The following is a 23,675-nucleotide window of genomic DNA, read 5'->3' on the forward strand; positions in this document are numbered from 1 at the left end:
TGTTGGTTTTCTTACCTTGAACTCCAAGTTCTGGCAACGTGTTAAAATGAATCAATGCATAAGCACAGCCAGTTTTGGAGTTTAGGGGAGAGAAGAAAAATTAGTTATGACAAAAAAAGAATAGGATATGAGAAGCAAGCGATTAGAGAGTTTTGAAATCTTGTTTTGGAGTTTAAGAGATGAAAGAAATGGTTTGGTAAATTTAATGCTATCCTATTTTCCATATTTTTGAAGCTAAAAGTTGCATTTTTTTTTGGGCAACTCTAATCCATTTCTCACCTATTTGGTCATTTATTTGACTGTAGCTCCAGAAGCCATCTGCTCATATCTGTCCATCTTCTCATGTCTCCTCTCTCGACGCTTATATAGTGCAGACAATGTGGTTTGTCTACTAGCACAGAATAATTAACATTTTACTCATTGACCAGCCAAACAACGAAAGCCATTAAATTGATGGTATCTTTAAGTACGATAAAATTGGTACTAAAATTAGGCCCCCGGTTGTGTAGGCAAAGTACTTTGATTAAAATGTGAAGCGGAAAGCTTGGTTCTATCGCGGACATGATAAATTTAATCATTAAAACTAGGGTTAAAAACAAAAAAGTCTCCTGTGGTATACTTAATATATAGAAAAGTTTTCCATGGTTTCAAAACATATAAACTGATACCTTATGTTTTGAACTAAATTGTGAACTAAAAGAATTCGTTAAACTTAACGAAAATGACGGGTTCGGCCGTTAAACTTATCGGATTTCGTTAAGTTTACCGGATTTCGTTAAATTTAACGAATTCTATTAGTTTACAATTTAGTTCAAAACATGAGGTATCGTTTTGTATGTTTTGAAACTACGGGTAGACTTTTCTTTATATTAGGTATATTACAAGGGGGCTTTTTTTGCTTTTAACCCGTAAAACTAATACTTTTGATTATACTCCTTTTTTAGTCCTAATTTGTTAGACTGGTTTTTCTTTTTCATCTGTCCCAAACTATCACTTTATTTAATTGTACTAGGCATAATACTTAATTTAATTAAATGTATTGGCATATAAAAGGTGACAATGATACCATTCCCAGCCTATTCATCAAATACTATTATATTAATGGTCTTGATTGTTATGGTAATTAATTAGTCATATAATATTGATGTAAAGGTAATTCAGGAAAAAAGAAGACTAAATTTATTCTTCGAAGAATGTTAACTAATTTTTTGTAAACTATGTGAAAAAAAATAAAAAATAACACAATGGGACGGAGAGAGTAATTAGCATAGTTTGTTATTGGCACAACATAATTGTAACCTAAATAGCATATCTTTGTTAAATAAGTTATAATTGGATGTTAATATGCCAATAATAAATAGAACATTAAGTAGTGAAAGAAAAAGAGAATTCTAGTTTTATAATCTAAGTTCATTTTAGTTACTGCTACAAAAATTGTTGTATGTCTTATGCACATAGATTTCAAATTCTTGTAGTTAGCCACTGTACAAAGATCAACTTAATTTATAAAAAGATATATTCCTTTTGATTTAAAGGAATATTGAATTAAGTTTTTTAATTATCATTACAAATAAAAATAATAAAACTTGTTATCAATTAATTATTAATAGTGAGTAACATTAATACACATATATTATATCAAATTTTAGATTAACTGTGCAAAAAAAAAGAAAATATGATGTATTATCAGCAAGAATAAATGAAATAAAAATAAAAAAGAAGAAAGAGAAATTTAATTAGAATTCTTATTACCCATTTAATACTATTTCATTCTAATTTGCATCTCAATTCATGCTAAAATCCTTGATATCACTATTTAAAAATTAAATAAAGTATAATGATTCAAAATCAAAACATTGGAGACCAAAAGTGCAAAGTCAAAATTGTTGACTAACGACAATTTGATGTTGACCATCGGTTATTGTTCTATTAGCTGTCCTATACCTGCCTAAAATCATAAATTTTGGAGATTAGATTTATTTGGCCAAAACATTGGAGACTAATTTCGCATGTAGGCCAAATATTAGGGACCAAAACAATAATTCTCCCATTGAAGTAACCAATCTCAAACGCTATCATATTTAATTTTTGTAAGGTTATTTTAAAAAATTTAGATTGTAAAGTCTAAGGCAATTAACATTTATTTCTGATTTTGATACGTCACGTTTGGAACATTATGCTTTTAGCGACTAAACTTAACTAATAAAGGCACATTTTATATTCAATCCAAACAAAAGGCATTAATGATATTTTGATCGATTAAATAAATAAAAATATTGAGAAAAAAATTTGGTTTGTAAAATCTAAGGTAATTAACATTTCTTTCCTATTCATTAATCCCGTAACAATTTTCCATAGTCTATACAATTCAATCGACAGATGCAAAGTAATTTCTTAAAAGAGTAACTATAGGCCACAGCTATGGGCTAATTACTTAAAATATTGTCAAAAAAAAAAAGAAAAATAGGATGCTTATGGCTCTGACAATGATCTAGTATTAAATTATTGCTAAAAGCAAAATTTTTTTTAAAAAAAATCACTGTCAAGCCCGGCAGCCAGTCAAAAATATTTTTTTTTTTTAAATTGACTTGCTGCCGGGCTGACAGAGCCCGGCAGCGCCTGGAAATATACGAGGCCAGGGGCGTTGCGTTGAAAAAGCAAAAGAAAATGGCGCATCCCACAACATAAATAAGGTTGTGGAATGTTGAGATTTAGTGGAAAAGAATTATATTTTCTTGGTTTAACTGAACAATGATGACAACAATATACACCAATAATGGCCCTATAGATAAATGGGTAGGTGTTAATCATACTTTACGATGGCTAAACAAGACGTGGCTGTTCTGTTGCGCTTGGAACCCCAGCAAAAGTCCACTTTGCTAATCTGTTTTTTGGTCCCCAGGTAGCCTTGGAAATTTGAAGCTCCACAGTGGCACCTATCCTCTGGCCCGAATTGTATGAATCTGAGAAGCATATGCATAAGTTTACAATGATGCTAAGCAGCAGAGTATAACTGGTTCGCTGATTTCCAAGATAAAATCATTCCTATCAAAGAATGGCTACAGGGAATTAGCCTGACACTTGCACCAACTAGCAAAACCTTTTCTTGAAGATGCTTTATTTGAGATGGTGTAGAGCACTAGACTAGAGTGTGAAATAAAATGAAAGGAGAACTAGTACTTGTAGAAGAGAGCCACTGCAAATTGAGTAAAATAAAATGAAAGGACATTTTAAGTAAATGATATTCACTGCAAATTGGGTAAAGAAACTGCATTAAGACTCATCCCCAAACGGTGTTAAAGAACAAAGAGAAGTTCCTAGTAAACTGAAAACTCGGAAAACTCAGATTCCAGCTATATCCAATATCTGTCTCATTGAGGCATACCCTCCATATCAATTAAGTAATTCTCTATGTTAGGAGCAGCATTAGCAATTTTTGCATCAGCCAATTTTATTAATAGCCAAATCAGCGGCCTTTGAAGATTTTCCTCAACAGACAAAATCAAACATGTAATTACCAACGAAGTCATACCGATAATCATATGTTAGTGGTTCTCCAACTTCAATAGCTCGAGAAGCAAAGCCAGTAGTGTCAGTGCCTGGCCTCGTATATTTGCATGTGCTGCCGGGCTCTGCCGGGCTCTATCTGCCGGGCGGCAGCCCTGACAGTCGATTTTTTTTAAAAAAAACTTTTGACTAGCTGCCGGGCTGAGTGATCATTTTTTAAAAAGAAGTTTTTGTGTCAGATGTCGGGCTCTGTCAGCCCGGCACCAATAATTTGATACCACATCCTTAACACCGTTTACTAAGTAATTAGCCACAGCTATGCTAGTCGCTGATTCTAATGCTTCAGTGGTTTCACTTTCAAGTGATTGTTATCCAAGTAAACGCTCCAAAAGAGTTATAACAATATGCATGTTATGCATTATTTACAGCCAAATTAAAAATTTGTGAGACAGGTTTAACATAAAGAAAACAACACAAATGTGAAATGATTCTGAGAGCAAAAAGGACGAATAAATTTTGGGTAAATTACACATAATCCTGTGTGATTTTTATATTATCACATGATCTATTAAGGTTTTAAAATAGTAATATAATCTCTCTATGATTTTATGTAAAGTGGAAAATGGAAAAAAAAAGTATCACCAGTTATAATATTTGAACTAAGTACATTCTAAAAATTCATGTGATAGAATCATAATAACCACTTAACCCTTCTATGATTTGCATGAATATTTATTGTATTCCCTATAAGTTTTCTATTAGTTAGACGTTGTTCTCGTTTAAGACTGTATTGATATTTCAATTGATAACATTAAGGAGGCTATCTTCTGTCAAGTTTTCTTTTATATGAAACTACAGGAAGGTTATGTAAATATTTTGAAACGTTAGAAGGCCATGTGGCATTATGTAAAATCACATGAAAGATATGTGTAATTTACCCAATAACTCTTAAAAGAAGTATTAAAAGTGCATGACAAATTCAATTCGTTATGTGCTTTATAACTCAATATCGAGGTCCATTTTAACCATGGTTTGGCAACTTGATAATTTCCTTAAACTTCCAAAACTTCCAATTTATCTAAGCATTGAATTCTTATATTTGGAGGAGAACGATTGCTCCAAATCAATAAGGAAAGAGAGCAACACATTTTTCAGAGGGGCCACTAGAATGTGACTGAGAAACATACAAAAAATGCATATAACTATTGACACTATGGAAATAAGTTTCTTGATCATTGCCGTAGAATGAATGCTTGTTATCTTTCTAGTCCCTCCAGTACAAGACACTGAAGAAACAGCAGATACCCAAACGTTGGGATTCCTTGCATTTTTCTGCAATGCAGCAATTTGACCACCATTAAATTGTTGAGCTAGAGAATCAGTCATCTCCACTATCATATCCCATCAAGCTAAATGATATCAATTCTTACATACAGTCTCAGAAAATATTAAGCTTTTCAAAATTTGCGCAAGGCCGGAAAACTTCCAACCCAAATTTGTCATTCCTAATACCATTCCTGTCCCAATTCCGCACAAATTCTATCTTGTACAAATTTGGCTTTCCAAACACATCTGCACCCTAAGCTACTTCTTTACTGTTGACATGCTCAATTTTGCAGATAATTAGCCTATTAGAGAGGTTCTTTAAATAGTCCAGTTCTTCAATTTGATGAATCAGTTTGACCAACATTAAAGAATCTTAATGTTTGAGAACAAGATAGTTGCCCGATTTTAGATGACATTTAAAAATTGGAGTCAAATGCAGACAGATCAAATTGCCTCAGGCTTATCAAAATCCTGAACTGATCAACTCTCGTAGACACTCAATTCTCAAAAGTGTCTTCAGTTGCAAAGTTTTGATTGTTGTAAATGATAGATTAAGGTACACAAAACCTATCAGCTTGCTAATTGAAGTTGGGAACGGCTTAATATCTTACCTCTGTTAATACAAACACACGCAAAAGCTTGCAGGTAAACAGATCATCAAGAGTACTAGTCTCCAAAAACAATGGTGGTAGATGCCCTGCATTCACATTTCTAATCGTACATTTCTTTCCTCTAAAATAACAAAATTTTGCAAATTCTTTCCGTACCAGAATTTTCAAATTTCAGATACATTGTGCAAGACCACATACCTTACAATGTGTTCTGTTCTGATACTCAATTCACTTTCATGTATAGCAATAAGGGTCTGTTCGACAAAATGTCAGAAGAATGTATAGCATCATGAGATTGAATACACAGAACTAAAGATGGCATTATAGAATATGCAGAATTGAATACATCCTTAACACACATGTAGACTAGAGTTTTCTTAGAATTTAAGTAGATTGTTACAACTTAGCATCCAATTAGAATATGATCGAAGTAGAAAATCTCAAAGCTCTTGCACCACTCAGTGCTGGAGCAGCTCCCCTAGTGACAGCATCTTTCCTATAAATCAAAAGATACGCATCCTATATCCAGGCTTCTGATGGATTGGTGGGAGGATATACTACTCAAGCTTTTTGCATTTGCCAACTTAGAACCCTTCAACAGATGAAAGCTTCTCAATTCAACCAGGCTATGCTTCTTTAAAAGGGCTGACAGGCCTCATTCGTAGCAGTTGTCATCTAAATGGAAACAAATTTAGTTTCCACTGTGCAATAGTAAATACACTCCAGAAAAGTGGAAGTAATAGACCTAGGAAGTAAATGCATGATTATGGAAGCAAGGACATACCGCAACTTAAAAATCCAACCAGTAGCTTTCCCATGTATTGCTTATCCATAGCTCTGTTATTTACCTTGTAAACCATGGGTGGAAGATTCACGATTTCAGACAAGTTTAAAATAAACGACAATTTAAGAAGACCTTACTAATTCTATTGTTTATGAAAATTTCATAAAGCCACAAAGAAATCAGCAGTATTGACCAAAATCAAATAAATTTTCTTAAATCAGAGAATTTTCATCACAAAGGGAAGTGTACCTCATGCATGAGAATCCCTGTAGCAAGCCAGAATGATCCGTCGCTGTCAGCCTCATATGTTCTTCCACGATTTACCAATTTGAGAGTAAACTCTCAAACTAGACTCAAAACTGCTTACAACCACGGGAGGAAATGGCATCATACAGAAGTTGCATAGTAAGCATACACCAATATAGAAAGCATTACACTCATGCTGAATTGTATTTTAACGTTCTCTATATGGAATTGAGCTTACCTTTCTGCTGCTCCTCCTGCTTGGAAAGTGCAAGAATCTTCCTTTTAGGGGAGATAAGATTAATCCCTCCAACAAAGGAAGTTTTCTTACTTTTTCTTGTGCAACTGTGAAGGAGGTCTTGAGCTAGGCCAGATATAGAAGAGATTCCTCACTATGTGCAATGACTCTGCTTTTCACAGACAGTCCTTTGAGCAAAAAAGTAGCTACCATCAGGCACCAACAAAGCAAGAAAAATTAGTAACATTCAATTCTTAGAAGATAACAACCTAAATGAGTGCTTACTTTTTAAAGGAATTAAGTGTAGATTTAGATCTTGAGTAGTTAATACTAACATGAATATAACAGGATAAGTAGCTAGCTAAATTATTCTAATTTATTAAACTTGACTTTTTTTCCTTGGAACCCACCATCTTAATGTTTTTGGTAGTGCCAAATTTGTCATGAATAGATTAACATCAGGTTATTGAGGCCAGAAACCCTTCTGTATCAATGGTATCAATGGCAGAGATTGTGGCAGAGGTTATGGGAAAGATTGTGGCAGATATTATGGGAAAGATTATGGCAGATTATATGGCAGAGGTTATGGGAAAGATTATGGCAGATTATGACAAACATTATGGCTAAAATCTGTATATATTTCTTACCTAGAATAGAAAATCAGTTACCATAGCTGTATATTAGGTCAATCAATCAAGTATATATAGGGGTTTACCAAAAATAGATTGTACAGGAATTCTTATTTAATAGAAAGGACCAGGAAGAGGAACTGGATCCGATTCCAGTCAATTTACTCAAATTTTGTCATGGTATCACAGCCTACCTTTTGAATCTATAAGATATTTTGAGTATTTTTTTTTCTATAGCTTTTTGGGTTGATTTCTAATCAACATTCTGGTTTTGATATTTCTTAGTTTATCAATCTGTGATTTCGGATTTGCATTTGAGTTTTGTTAAAGATGGCTGCTGAGAATTCTTTTGGAAGACAATCTGCAGAGACTTTGGGTATCAGACTTACAGGGAAGAATTATGCAACATGGGAATTTCAGTTCAGAATGTTTCTGAAAGGGAAGGAGCTTTGGGGTCACATTGATGGGTCTTCTACTGCTTCTGGAACTGAGAAAGAAATAAGTCAATGGGAATCAAATGATTCACGAATTATTTCATGGATTTTAGCATCCATTGAACCTCATATGGTGAACAGCTTACGTTTATTTAATACTGCACAGGAGATATGGAATTTTCTGAAACGCATATATCATCAACACAACACTGCAAGACGATTTCAGCTTGAACTTGATATCAGTAAGTTCAGTCAAGGTAATCTCTCTATTGAGCAATATTATTCTGCATTTCTAAATCTGTGGGGTGAATATTCTGATATCATCTACTTTGAGATACCTAAGGAGGCCTTAGCAAGCTTTTAAAAAGTTCATCACGTTAGCATGCGTGATCAGTTTTTGATGAAACTGAGGCCAGAATTTGAGACTGCTCGGGGTGGATTGCTGAATCGAAATCCAGTTCCTTCTTTGGATGTGTGTGTTGGTGAATTGTTACGGGAAGAACAAAGATTGGCTACACAGTCAATTCTAAGTGCAGCTGGTGGGACATCAGAGGTTGTCAATGTTGCTTATGCTGCACAAGGAAGGAATAGAGGAAAGGGACAAATGCAGTGCTACAGCTGCAAGGAGTTTGGCCATATTGCTCGCAATTGTGGTAAGAAATTCTGCAGTTACTGTAAGCAAAGTGGACATATTCTCAAGGAATGTCCTACACGTCCGGAAAACAGGCGAGCCCAAGCTTTTCAAGCTACTGTTCCAGATGCTCCTGTTATTGGTCCTACATCTACCACCAGCCAGACTGTTCTGACCCCAGAAATGGTCCAGCAGATGATTCTTACTGCATTTTCTGCCCTTGGACTTCAAGGTCAAGGTAAGCCAGCTTCATCTACTTGGCTTATCGACTCAGGAGCGACCAATCATATGACTGGTTCATCTGATTTTTTACAAAATTTGCGGCCATATACTGGTTGCCAAAATATTCAGATTGCTAATGGTAGTAATCTTCCAATTACAGCTATTGGTGATATTGGACATTCTTTTCGCCATGTATTTGTTGCTCCTAAGTTGTCTACTAATTTAATCTCTGTTGGACAGCTAGTGGAGAATCATTGTGATGTACATTTCTCTCGTGGTGGTTGTCTTGTGCAGGACCAGATGTCGGGGAAGGTAATCGCGAAGGGGCCTAGAGTGGGAAGATTATTTCCATTGCAATTTACTGTTCCTAGAACTTTATCTTTAGCCTCTATGATTGTTGACAATAAGGCTGAAATTTGGCATAGACGATTGGGTCATCCAAATAATGTCATTTTATTTGATTTAATAAAGCATGGTTTTCTTGGTGCTAAAGATCAAGGTTTTGCTCATGCATCATCTCTTGATTGTTCTGTGTGTAAATTGGGGAAGAGTAAGATGTTACCTTTTCCTACTTCTGTTGGTTGTGCTAGTGCATGCTTTGAGATAATACATAGTGATGTTTGGGGTATTACTCCTGTCATTTCACATGCGCAGTATAAATACTTTGTGACATTCATTGATGACTATAGTCGGTTCACATGGATATATTTCCTGCGCACTAAAGCTGAGGTGTTTACTGTTTTTCAAACCTTTGTGGCTTACATTGAGACACAGTTTTCCACTTGTATTAAGATCTTACGGTCTGATAATGGTGGGGAATATGTGTCACATGACTTCCAAGCCTACTTGCAACGCAAAGGGATTGTATCTCAGAGATCATGTCCTTATACCCCTCAACAAAATGGGGTGGCTGAACGCAAAAACCGCCATTTGTTGGATATGGTTCGAACATTACTCTTGCAATCTTCTGTACCCCCTAGATTTTGGGTTGAAGCTTTGTCAACTGCTGTGTATTTGATTAATCGATTGCCTTCTCAACAATTGGGTTTTGATTCTCCTTATTATCGTCTTTTTGGTGTACATCTTAATTATCACATGCTACACACATTTGGTTGTGTTTGTTTTATTCACCTACCACCTCATGAGCGCCACAAGCTTGCAGCTCAGTCAGTTCGGTGTGCCTTTATGGGATATAGCACCACTCAAAAAGGATTCTTATGTTATGATGCTGTTGCTAATCGTTTGCGTGTCTCTCGACATGTCATTTTCTTTGAGCATGAGTACTATTTTTCGCAGCACACTTTTCCTTCCAACAATGTTGTTCTTCCTAGCTTTGATGATATCTCTCCACCAATTCAACGATTTAGACCTGGCATTGTCTATCAACGTCGACGACCTCCATCAGTAGAAATCCTTCCCGATCCTGCTCCACTGCCTACCACTTCTGATGATTCTGTGACTCTGCGACGATCTTCCCGTATCAGCAAACCTCCTGATAGGTATGGTTTCTCTACCGCTTTAGTTGACACTGCAGTACCTTCCTCTTATTCTCAAGCAACTAAACATGCATGTTGGGTAAAAGCTATGGACGAAGAACTTCAAGCTCTTTTGGAGAATCATACTTGGGACATCGTACCTTGTCCTACTGGTGTAAAACCCATTGGCTGTAAATGGGTCTATTCCATTAAACTACGGTCCGATGGAACGCTTGATAGACATAAAGCGAGATTGGTGGCCCTTGGTAATCGACAGGAATATGGAATCAATTATGAGGAGACATTTGCTCCTGTAGCAAAGATGACTACGGTACGACTTGTTCTTGCCATTGCTGCTTCTAAGGGATGGTCACTGCGACAGATGGACGTTAAGAATGCCTTTTTACATGGAGATCTGAAAGAAGACATTTATATGACTCCACCACCAGGGTTATTCTCCACACCTTCAGGTGATGTTTGTAAGTTGAAACGATCACTCTATGGTTTGAAACAAGCTCCACGTGCTTGGTTTGATAAATTTCGTTCCACACTTCTTGGTTTCTCCTTTGTCCAAAGCCAGTATGATTCCTCTTTGTTTCTTTGCAAGACATCTAAAGGCATTGTCATACTTCTTGTATATGTTGATGATATTGTTATTACCGGGACTGATTATGCATTGATTTCTCAACTTCAAGACCATCTTCAACGTTGTTTCCATATGAAGGACCTGGGTTCTTTACAGTATTTTTTAGGTCTTGAGGTATATTCTAGTTCCACCGGTATTTTCTTAACCCAGCACAAATACATTCGGGAGTTAATTGCTTTGGCTGGTCTTCAAGATGGTCGATCCGTTGATACCCCTTTGGAAGTGAATGTTAAGTATCGTCATGATGAAGGTGATCTTATCTCTGATCCGTCTTTATATCGACAGCTGGTGGGTAGTCTAAACTACCTGACTATTACTCGCCCTGATATCTCTTTTGCTGTTCAACAAGTTAGTCAGTTTATGCAAGCACCTCGGCACCTTCATTTGGCAGCTGTTCGCCGCATTGTTCGCTATTTGAAAGGCACTTCTTCTCGTGGTCTTTTCTTTCCAGCAAACTCTCCTATTCGCCTGATTGCATATAGTGATGCTGATTGGGCTGGTTGTTCTGATACTAGACGTTCAGTTACTGGTTGGTGCATGTTCCTTGGTACTTCTCTCGTTTCCTGGAAAAGCAAGAAGCAAGACAGGGTGTCTAAGTCTTCTACGGAGTCTGAGTATCGTGCTATGTCTTCTGCATGCTCTGAAATTGTTTGGCTCCGTGGATTGTTAGGTGAGCTCGGGTTTCCTCAAAAAGGGTCTACACCGCTTCATGCCGACAACACTAGTGCAATTCAAATTGCGGCTAATCCAGTATTTCACGAGCGTACCAAACACATTGAAGTGGATTGTCACTCTATTCGTGAATCATATGATGCTCAGGTCATCTCTCTTCCGCATATCCCCACTGATCTCCAGATTGCGGATGTGTTTACTAAAGCTCTCTCCAAAAATCGTCATCACTTTCTTGTTGACAAATTGATGCTTGTTGATCAGCCAGCATCAATTTGAGGGGGGATATCAATGGTATCAATGGCAGAGATTGTGGCAGAGGTTATGGGAAAGATTGTGGCAGTTATTATGGGAAAGATTATGGCAGATTATATGGCAGAGGTTATGGGAAAGATTATGGCAGATTATGACAAACATTATGGCTAAAATCTGTATATATTTCTTACCTAGAATAGAAAATCAGTTACCATAGCTGTATATTAGGTCAATCAATCAAGTATATATAGGGGTTTACCAAAAATAGATTGTACAGGAATTCTTATTTAATAGAAAGGACCAGGAAGAGGAACTGGATCCGATTCCAGTCAATTTACTGAGGTTATGGGAAAGATTGTGGCAGATATTATGGGAAAGATTATGGCAGATTATATGGCAGAGGTTATGGGAAAGATTATGGCAGATTATGACAAACATTATGGCTAAAATCTGTATATATTTCTTACCTAGAATAGAAAATCAGTTACCATAGCTGTATATTAGGTCAATCAATCAAGTATATATAGGGGTTTACCAAAAATAGATTGTACAGGAATTCTTATTTAATAGAAAGGACCAGGAAGAGGAACTGGATCCGATTCCAGTCAATTTACTCAAATTTTGTCATTCTGCACCCTCAATATAGCCAAATTCAAACTTCATCTAAGTGATCAAGCTATCTAAACAACGTCTAGATTTTGTTCAAGACAACCCGTTTCAATAGAAATAGTCCTCCTAGATTTGAGAAGCAAAATCAAAAGTCCACAAAAACATAAACAGCAAGAAACAGATAAAAAGCAAAATGATAAGGCTGATAGAGGACTGCAGCAGCATTGATGGTACCAAAATCCTTCCCAAAATTCTAAACAATTTCAATTTCGAAAACCACACAGTTCATTTTGTAAGAATTAGTTAGATAACAAAAAACACTGAATTTGCAAGATACCTCAAAAAATAAAGTCAATAAATTATATTACTTGATATTTAAGTCGTGCCTTAAAGCAGTTTCTTGATATTTCTTCCCAGTGGAACTCTTAGTGAAGATAATGGACAATCTACTATTATTTATGTCATGGAGTGTGCTAATGAAGTTACATATCATCCTTGTAGCTGGTTCTTGAAGTTTACTTGTTTATCTACAGTAAGCAAACAAACTGCTTTGAGGTGTTCATCTTCTTTTGGTTGTATTTATCTGTTTGTTCAATTATTTCTAATTCAGTGTGTTTACAAGTACCATACAGGTATTTGACTTGTCTATTCGATCTTAACTAAGTACTTGAAGATTTTTGCCTATCCATCGGTTCCACTTACAAGGCGTGGAGACGCTTTTACACCAGGAGATTGCCATCCACATCATGTATACTTCCAATAATGTGAGCCTTCCTCTCAGAAATTTACTTTCTGATTGAATGATATCCATCAAAATTCCATGTAAAAATTTTGACTTCTCACCGTCCATTAACCTAATTCATCTTAAAGACTCAAAATGATATACATCTCCATGACGGGCTAGAGAATTTTATGCAACATTAAGATGAAAAAAAGGGATAGTATTAACCTGGCATCTTTGCCATCAACCATTCAATAACCCTGAATTAAAGGATTGTCCCATCACCAGATTGAGAGAATAGCTAGTGTTCATAGTTGCTCATACACATGAAAACTTCCCTAGCATGTCTTCAGACAATTCATCTGATCTCGAGCACCCAAACAACTGTATGACAAGGCAGAGTTGCATTAGAGAACTAACACAAAAGAATGTAATCTACTAGTAACATTGTTAAACAGACACCTATAATCCACTAAGGCATAAGAACTAACTCAACAACTAAAAGAACCTCAAAATATTCTGATTTGCTAACTACAGATGAACAAATAATTTCAAGAACCACAAACAAGAAGGAATATATGCAACTTCATCCTTTAATTATTGCATACCAAGTGAACCACAAAAAAGCAGTTGCCCATTGTTTCAACAAGTAGCTCCTTTTGGAAGATAAATCAGGGAATTGCTTGACGGGAATACTTGACTGATTTATCTTAATGTTTCAGCCACTAGTAACTAACAAAGTTACTATTTACTGCTGCAAGGCAATACAATTTAAAGGTCGGCTCTCTAAATTGTCTTCATAGGCGAATAAGTATTCCTGAATCAGAAATATTTCATCACAACGAGGAGTGGACCTCATGTATGAGGATTCCAGAAGCCAGCCAAAATCATCTTTGTTGCAGGAGGAGAGCTTTAAGCCTCAAAAATATTTATTCCACCCTTTTCTATGTATACTGTACCATGAATCTTTACCAATGGTTGACTGTAAACTTTCAAACTAGACTTATCATTGCCTACAACATAAGAAAGATGTCACTAGATCAAAAGTTGCCCACCAATTGAATATAGCAAAGGAGAAAGCATTATAGTCATTCTGAATTGTAACTAAACCTTCTCCATGTACACAACGAGAAAAAGCCTTCCTTTTGGGAGAGCTCTGATGGATCCATTTGAAGTTAGAATGCCACTACCAAGCAAATAGCCCCTATTTTTTTTGCAAATAGCCCCTTTAAGATGATAAGACAACTTGTTTCAATAGGAGGAGTCCTTATATTCTTGAAATATAAAATCAAAATCCACAACCACATACACAACGAATCACGAATAAAGAGAAAAGGATATGAACATTAGAGGATGCTAGTGGCATTCAGGTACCAAATTCTTCCCAAAATTTTTAAACAATTGTAAATTTGAAAACTGCAAAATTAATTTGGTAAGAATTCACTAAATTCTTGAAAACACTGACATTGGAGGAGACTACAAATACTAATCTGGAAAAATGATGTTTCTTGGTAATTAAATAGCATTTTCTTGATATTTCTTCCCCCATAGCTACTTAATGGAGATAATGCACTTATTTCACCAGTTATTTGTGCAGTGATTAAACGTAATGAAGTTACATATCATCCTTATAGCTGATTTTCAAATTTGATTTTTATTAGCAGTTAGCAAACTGGAGTACTTTGAGGTGGTTCATTTTCTTTTTATTTATTTATCTCTTTATTTATTTTTTTTCTAATTTCAGCATGTTTACAAAAGGAATTTGAATTTTTGCAGGGAAAAAATAACTAGCCAAGTATTTTCATAACAAGTTCCCCTAACAAGACATGGATACTCTCTTTTACTAGGAGGTTGCCATCCATTTGAATTGTACTGCCAACAAGGTTGATCCCTAGAAAATTGCATATTGTTATACCAAATAGCTGTGTTTGGACGATATATCAAGCAACTGCTTCAAGGCACTACTTGACTATTCAATCATCTGAACAGCAACACTATTTCCTAATATTTCTTGATATTTAAGGTACTAATAACTAGAAAAGTTGCTATTTACAGTGTCATTCATGTCAGAAAATGAGGGATCTGTTACCCAAGAGGAATATAGAAAGTAGTACCTTAGGGGGAGGGGTCTGAAGAAGGATTTTCAAAAGGTGTATTCCTGATGCTTGTGAATGTGATTATGTAGACTTTCATATCATTGCTCCTTTTAATTGTCTTTGAAGTCAGATAAAGTTTTCCTGAATCATAAATTGTTCATCAGAAAGAGGAGTGTTGCCTCATGCAAGAGAATCCCTGTAGCCAGCCCAAATAATCTTTGCTGCTGCATGTCTAAGCCTCGAGAAAATCTATTACACCATCAGCCTTCCATACTATTCCCCGTGTTTCTACAAATGGTTCATTGTAGATTCTAAAACTAAACTTGGTATTGCCAGGAACATAAGAAAAGATGCCATTAGATCACAGCAGCAGAGCAATTGAATATAGTAAAAGAAAAATCATTATGGGAATGCTGAATTGTACCTAAATAATTTCCATCTAAAGAAGAAGAAAGAGTTCCTTTTGGGTGTGCCCTGATCGATCTAATTTGAAACTAGAAAGCCCTTGCCAAGCAAACAGCCCCCCATTTTTGCAAGTTCAAGAATGTGTAGGTACTTATTTGCTCACCATATAATACTAAACCATGATAGTTGAAGACTTTTGTTCTAATATAACTGTTACCATATAAAGAAAAGATCATAAATTGAAAAATAATTAAAAATAAAAGCAGACACACAATGTAAGATGATTATCAAATACTTTGCCTGACAACACAACATAGTGACCACCATTTTCCTAACTAGTGAAAGATAGATTTTAGCAATTTTTTTTTCTATAGCAAAAATAGCAAAAGAAACAAAGTTCCAACAATTAATTGGGCAATGGCCTTGAGCTAAGTTCAGAACAAATTGAGGGCCAAACTGTGTTATGCTAATCACTTGAAATATTGATCTTTTTTAAGTTCATTACTTGAAAGGCTAACAATCTCTTCGTATTACTGCAAATTTTTCCAACAAAGTGACATAGGATCAAATGCATGTTCACAATCATGCTAATTTCAGAATTTCGATGTAAACATGGTGAGTTAAGCTTACTTTATGAAGTGCATTGTTTGACAGGGAAAAAAATTCAGCATTTTGGGGAAAGGGCTCTTAGTTTTAGCTAATATGTGGAATTCCTCAATTGAATGGAATATTTTGCATCACTGATCACTGCTTGAAAATATTATAACTTTGCTCATTGAACTACAAATCTTTTACTAGAAAGACACACTCGAGTATCTATAATTGTATAACTCAATGAGCTACTCCGCAGTCATTTTTATGTAAAACATTCTTAAAACTTAAATATTATCACTGTGCTAGTTGGCAATTTTTGTTGTCAGTCATTACAATCTGACAAACACATTGCTCATGTCAAAATTTCAAACTGTAAACTAGATATGACATATTCTTGGCTCAATACAAAAATGCTTAAACGAATGAGAAACTCAAAGCCTTTTAATTTTGAGTAATGCCATTATTTCTCCCAGTCTAGTAATTTTTTTGACCAAAAGGCAAAACTTCGATAGTCTAAAACTTTCACTATTGAATACAAGTCTGGAACTAAATTAACTAACTAACTGAAATAATCAACAATGCAATTAAAAATACGGATGGAGATAAAGATCAATATATAACGTATGTACTAAGTGCTCAAGCAAAGTAGAAAGAAACTAAGATGAATGCATTTGATCAAAAATAAATGATGGATAAGCTGAAAAAACTAGCCTAATTCACAGCACTGAATTTTAAAAGTGTATGCTACCTACTAAAAACTACAAAATTTTGAAATTTGCATTGGAAAGAATGTGCAGCTAGTTACCTTTTTCATCATATAACATAAATTTCGATGGCATAAAAAATTTTATAGATAGCCATGTCAAATATGACAATTATGTTTTAAGACTAGATTGCAATAAATTTTCTCATTAATGAAGTTCAAACAAATAAAGACATGCCTGAGCGAAACCCTCTCACGCGTAGAGGCTTTTTCTCTCTCTTGGGAAGAGAGCTCCTTTCCCCTTGGTGGGAACTCCAAACTTTTGAAAAAATTCAAGCAACCAATGAACATAGCTCAAAAGTTTGGAACTGAACTAAAAGCCAGATTCTAATATTGCGTGCAAGCCTGATTCTCAAAGCCAAGATTTCAACACACATTCGGATAAAGCCACCATTAAGAAACAACATTTAAGGAAGTCATGAAGATGGAGCTGGTCGGTGGGTAAGAGGTAGGGAAAAAAAAACAAAAAGGAAAAAGACAAAAGTACTTCTGTGGGTGCATTTCCTATGCAGCTGGTCGGAAATTCCATCAACTTTATAAAAGGAAAGAAGTCTCGTCCAGGTAGTATAACTGTCCTTGCTCTTGTTTAGTGTTTTTGCCTTTCTGTGTTTGTAGCTTCAGTTCGGTGTGTTCACCTGGTTTTGGCTACCTGTTTCTTTACTTCCATAGAGCTAGGGGATTAGTGTGGTGCTAGTGGTAAGTGTCAAGGTACCTTCTGTCTTTCTCTAGTGGTGTAATGGAGGAGGAGTTGGTTGAGGTGCTGCAGAAATTTGCCCTCTTAGAGAAGGAAGTGGGAAGCACTCTCTTAGATCTGGGGGACCTAGATGAAGAAATCACAGAATGCCAGGGTAGTGTCATAGGAAAAATAAGAGGGGAGAAAATAGTTAATTTTACAGGTGTTAAAAATTTTGTCACCGTGACTTGGAGCTACCCTAAAGGCCTTAAAGTGGTAGAATTAGGACCCAATGTTTTCCAGTTTACTATTCCAGATTCTAAGGATAAGGAAAGGATTGTAGAGGGGGGGTCCGTGGATTATAGACAATCAGATATTAGTGCTTAGGAATTGGAAGATTGGGATTGAGGAGGACAAAGATGCTTTTAGTTTAGCTCCGGTTTGGGTGCAAGTGTGGAATCTCCCCATCCACTGCCTTTCTAAGGCAGTTGGGAAGAAAGTGGGAACCATATTTAATGAGGTCAAGGATGTGTTAATTCCTCAGACTGGAGGTAAAGAAGGGAAACATATGAAACTTTTAGTTTTGGTAGATATAAAGCAACCATTATTGAGAGGAACCATGGTGCAGATCAATGGAATGAACAAATGGTTGTCCTTTAAATATGAGAAGTGTCCTGACTTCTGCTATAGCTGTGGTGTCATTGGACATTGTGAAAAGAATTGCAAGTCTCCTGTGCTGGTGAAAAAGGGTCAATATCAGAACCAGTATGGTCCGTGGATGAGGTTGTTTGGGGGTAGAAGCTCTCCTCAAAAAGAGGAGAGCTTAAAGATCTGGACACCACATAAACAGGTCTGGAAGGTGAGAAATGGGGAAATGATCAGGATAGAGGAGTTAGAGAGACAGGATAAGGGAGCTGACTTACATCAGGTTAGGGATGTCAATAGGTCAGATAATGTTATGGTGAAAGAGCTACAGAAACCTTGTGTGGAGAAGAGTGGATTAACTGATGTTGAAAGGAGGAGTATAGGTAGGATAATACCAAATTGGAGTGCTGATAAGGAGGTAGAGAAGGAGGAAGGGATGCAGGAAGGTAGGAACATTAGTACTGAAATGAAAGAGGTAAGATTTGAGGAGGCTAGATATACTGAATTAACAGATAATGTGGGTACTGAGGAGGAAATGGAGGACCAAGGTGCCCTAGGAAGAGAGATGTTATAAGAGATTGAGAGGTGCGAAGGAGGTGAAGAGGGAGTACAAGGCAGACTTAGGGGTAGAGGGGAGCTAGAGTGCATGGAAATTGATGAGAGCATCAGTAAAGAAAACCAAAGAGGTCTCAGGTAAGAAGGGAAGAGATTCAGGAGAGTACATTCTGGTCCAAGAAAGTTAAGGACTCCTCTTAAGGAGATAAATGGTATCAAAAGGAAGTTCCAACTGAGAGATGAAGATATGGAAGAGGCTGGGGATCAAGAACACTTCGATAAAAGACATAGAGGAGACCAGAAGGAAGGGAAAGTCTATGTAGGGATTGAAGGGGGAGGGATCAGCCCGAACTGGTCCCCAAAGGACCAATGAGAGCTATGGTGTGGAATTGTCAAGGTGCAGGGAGCCCCTTGACAATTCCCCACCTGAAGGAGGTTAACAACCTCCTCTCCCTCAACTTGATTTTTTTGAGTGAAACTAAGAACAAGGCTAAGTATATGGAGAAGGTGAAAAGGATTCTGAACTTTGACAATTGTTTTGTGATAGAGGCTATGAATAAGTCTGGAGGGATGAGTGTGATGTGGAATGAGGAAACAAAGGTTAAAGATATTAAACATTCTGCCTTTACCATTGAAGTGCTGATAGAGGATGAGGAAGTGAAAAAGGAGTGGTAGTTGATAGGAATTTATGTCAGTTGTGATAAACAGACGAGGAAAGGGCAATGGGATGTTATTAGCAGGAGGAAAGCTTTGTGGGGGGGGAGAACTGGTTAATTATGGGGGATTTTAATGATCTATATTCTAATGAGGAGAAGTGGGGGGGGCAGGATTAGAGAGGAATGGAGCTTCTTGGACTTTAGGCAGTTCATCTAGGAGAATCATCTGATTGATATTGGGTTTGAAGGTAACCCCTGGACCTGGTGTAATCAGTGGCAAGATGGGAAAATAAGACAAAGGCTGGATAGGGGGCTTAGCAGTGGAGGATGGAGTAACCTTTTTGAACAACCTAAGTGCACTCATGTTGAAAGTTTAGCCTCTAACCATAGCATGTTGGTACTGGACACAAATCCAGGGGAAAGGAGAAAGAGAAAGAAGTTTTTCTTTGACAAAAGATGGGTCCAGAGAGAAGGAGTGGGAGAGGTGATAAAAAAGGCTTGGAGAAGGATGTCAGGGGATCTAGAATGTTTAGGGTAGTACATAAAATTAAGAGATGTAGAGTTGCTTTGCTGAAGTGGAGGAATGGCTTTGTTGAAAACTTTAAGAACAGGATCTCGACTTTGAAACAACAGCTGTTGGAGGAGAAAGGTTCTGATACTGAAGGAAGGAAGGGAAGAGTTGTTGATTTGAAGAACCAGTTAGTGAGAGCGTACAGAGAGGAGGAACAATACTGGAGCCAGGAAGCTAGGATAAACTGGTTACAAGAAGGAGATAAGAATACTAAATATTTCCATGCAGCGGCGAAGGGGAGAAGAAAAAGAAATAAGATAGGGAATTTGTAGAGAGAGGATGGTTCTTGGACTACTGATGACAAGGATATAGCTGAAGAGATAGCTAGATATTATAGACAACTCTTTAGGTCTACTAGGACAGAGGGTCTAGAGGAGGTTCTGGATGGTATCCAAAGAACAATTACTGACCAGATCAATGTTAATCTAACTAGGCCTGCGGAGGAAAATGAGATAAAGGTAGCAGTCTTCACCATGAATCCTAATAAGGCACCAGGGCCTGATGGGATGACACCCCTCTTCTTCCAAAAATTCTGGCCTACCATTAAGGAAGAGGTGGTGAAAGCAATCAAAGCTTTCTTTCAGTCTGGGCATATGCTCAAATCTCTGAACCATACCATTATCTCTCTCATTCCTAAGGTGGATCTGCCTACTGACTTGAAACAATATAGGCCAATCAGCCTCTGCAATGTACTCTATAAAGTTATCTCCAAAATCCTAGCAAATAGATTGAAACCTGTCCTAGAACACTGCATTAGTAAAAACCAATCAGCCTTCGTTCCAAATAGACAGATTCTGGATAATATAATCATTTCCCATGAATGCCTTCATTTTCTTAAAAACAAGAGACAAGGTAAGGATGGCTATATTGCAATCAAGCTGGACATGTCTAAAGCCTATGATAGAGTTGAATGGGATTATCTGCAAGCTGTGATGGAAAAAAATGGGGTTTAATCAGGTGTGGGTAGATTGGATAATGGAGTGCATTAGGTCTGTTTCCTATTCCTTCAATATAAATGGAGAAACCAAGGAATATATGATCCCTTCTAGAGGCATCAGGCAAGGTGACCCTCTGTCACCTTACCTGTTCTTATTGTGTTCTGAAGGGCTCTCTAATCTGCTAAGGAATGCAGCTAGACAGGGATTGCTAAGTGGACTAAGGATCAGTAAGCAAGGACCAGCAATAACTCATTTATTTTTTACTGATGACACATTGATTTTCTGTAAAGTTGTGGGGGCAGAAACAAGAAAATTAAAAGATATCCTGGATCAATATGAAAGAGGGTCTGGCCAGGTGATAAATTTGGACAAATCCTCTATTTGCTTTAGTAAGAATACAAAGGAAAAGGACAAGGAGGAAACTTGCGAGCCACTAGCAGGAGTAAGGACAGTGAATCAAGGTAAATATCTGGGCCTTCCAATGGTAATCACAAGGACAAAAGGACAAGTATTTGCCTACATAAAAGATAACATCAAAGCCAGACTCAATAGTTTGAAGAACAAGTTCCTAAGTGCAGCAGGGAAGGAGGTGATGTTAAAAGCTGTGGCTATGGCCATGCCAAATTATGCGATAGCCTGTTTCAAGTTACCTGTTACACTTTGTAAGGAAATCTCAGGGATGATGGCTAGTTATTGGTGGGGGAGTCAAAAGGGAAGAGCAAAGTACACTGGTGCTCGTGGGACAAAATGATGAAGGCAAAACTGGAAGGAGGTCTGGGATTCAGGAACTTATTGTGTTTCAACAAAGCAATGCTGGGGAAGCAGATTTGGAGAATGATAAGATACCCAAACTTTTTGGTTAGCAGAATACTAAAGTCTAAGTACTATCCCAAGGATTCCATTCTGAATTGTGAGACCCCTAAGAATGCATCTTGGTTCTGGCAAAGTATCATATCAGCAAGAGAGGCAGTCAAAGGGGGCATTCTGAAAAGAGTGGGATCGGGGAAGAGTATAAGAATCTGGAAAGACCAATGGATTCCAAACAATCTAAATGGAAGGCCTACTACAAGGATGCCAGAAAGTGGGGAGGGGCAAAAGGTGGAAGAACTGATCTCAAACTTCAGATGGAATAGGAATGAGATATACAGGAGGTTCAATAGGAAGGATGCTGAGAACATTTTGAAGATACCTATCAGTCTGTCAAGATCAGGGGACATGCACTTCTGAATACATAGCAAGAGTGGGGAGTACTCAGTTAAATCATGTTATCAGGTTCTGCTTAAGGAAGAGAGAAGTAAGGGCAGTGAAGCAAAAGGAGAAGCTAGATCGAGTTATGATGACTCTAACACACACATCTGGAAAACTCTCTGGAGACTGAACATCAAGCATAAGATCAAGCTATTCATATGGAGGTGCATTACTAACACCTTAACAGCCAAGGAAACAATTTTCAGGAGGACAAAACAAGGATCGCCTATTTGTTCAAGGTGTGGAGATAGTATGGAAACGGTGGAACACATTCTATTCCATTGCCAGCAGGCTCAGAGGGTATGGAAGCTAGCACCAGTCCAGTGGGATGGCATCCAGAACCAAACAGGATGCTTTAAGAAGTGGTGGGCAGCATTAGTTCAAGCCACAAGTAGGACTGAAGGAAGACAGCATATTGCCTTGACTGCTAACATACTTTGGCAGCTATGGAAAGACAGAAATGAGATGAAATTTGAAGGGAAAGAAAGAGATGGTCTGAAAATTGTACAAAAAGCCAGTACATAATGGATGGAATATGAGAAAGCTTGGAAAGGCAAGGATGAGAAAAGTACATCAGAAACAGATGAAGCAAATGGAAGAGCAAGGGAGGAGGGAGAGCTAATGGAACTTCAGATTGCTACCAAGAAAGCAGCAGTGGAACATAAATTGGGAATTGGCATCGTTGCTAAGCAGTTTGGAGCGAGGATCAGAGCTGAGTGGACTTTAGTGGATAGGAGCGCGCACATGGATACTCAAGATGAAGCTGTAGCAGTAAGGTTGGCACTAATGAAAGTAAGACAACAAAGCTGGCAAAGAATCAAAGTCATTAGTGCTAACAAGCAACTCATTGCCTTGCTAAAAGCTGGGAAAGGTGATAACCCGAATACTGCTACACTGGTCGAAGACATACATGTGTTAGCTAATCTGTTTCAAATGTGCTCTTTTGAAGTTAGGAATATTAGTAATATGTCTTTATGTAATTAAATTAGCCATTATGCTCTAAGCATACTTATGGATGAGGAGAGAATTTTTGGCTCTCCTTAAGTGTCACGGTACACTTTGTAAAGTTGCTTGAGCCGTTGCTCAAATATTGTACAGTTTGTTGATTTATAAAATATCTTCTATCGTTTCCGGAAAAAAAAAAAAAAAGAAGTTCAAACAAATGCTAGAGGAAGTAAAAAGGATAGTGGATCACAAATGAGTACCGTGAAAGTGAAAAAAACACACAAATACATAAACAGAGAGGTTATCTGAAAATAAAAATTCAGAGGACCAAGGAAAGATAGATTTGCAATAGTTATTTAGCAGAAGTTAGGTTGCATAATTAAAGATTCGATTGTCAAACATAATCAATACATTACTGCTGCCAATACTTGGAACAAATTTTAAGGGGAAATAAATATAAATGGACTGAAGAAGCAAAAACTAATTGACAAAACTATGTAGTAGCACAGAGGATTATCTAGCAGCATTAATTGAGGAAACTGACATTGTTGTGAAGTTCAAATGGGGATTAGCCTCTGATTTGCTG

At 36.9% G+C, this 23,675-nt stretch overlaps 2 long non-coding RNA genes across 2 annotated transcripts; both read right to left on the minus strand.

The window, feature by feature from the left end:
• Nucleotides 1–5,747: 5,747 nt before the first annotated feature.
• Nucleotides 5,748–6,745, minus strand: LOC113783825. Its single transcript, XR_003469991.1, has 3 exons — nucleotides 6,478–6,745; nucleotides 6,229–6,292; nucleotides 5,748–6,119 (listed from the first exon to the last, which is right to left on the minus strand). It is a non-coding gene; the product is annotated as an uncharacterized LOC113783825 (long non-coding RNA).
• Nucleotides 6,746–12,760: 6,015 nt separating this feature from the next.
• On the minus strand, nucleotides 12,761–14,048 carry LOC113783771. Its single transcript, XR_003469974.1, has 3 exons — nucleotides 13,855–14,048; nucleotides 13,229–13,384; nucleotides 12,761–13,133 (listed from the first exon to the last, which is right to left on the minus strand). It is a non-coding gene; the product is annotated as an uncharacterized LOC113783771 (long non-coding RNA).
• Between the last annotated feature and the right edge of the window lie 9,627 nt (nucleotides 14,049–23,675).

Source organism: Coffea eugenioides, chromosome 9 (assembly GCF_003713205.1).
Source record: "Coffea eugenioides isolate CCC68of chromosome 9, Ceug_1.0, whole genome shotgun sequence".
NCBI lineage: Eukaryota > Viridiplantae > Streptophyta > Magnoliopsida > Gentianales > Rubiaceae > Coffea > Coffea eugenioides.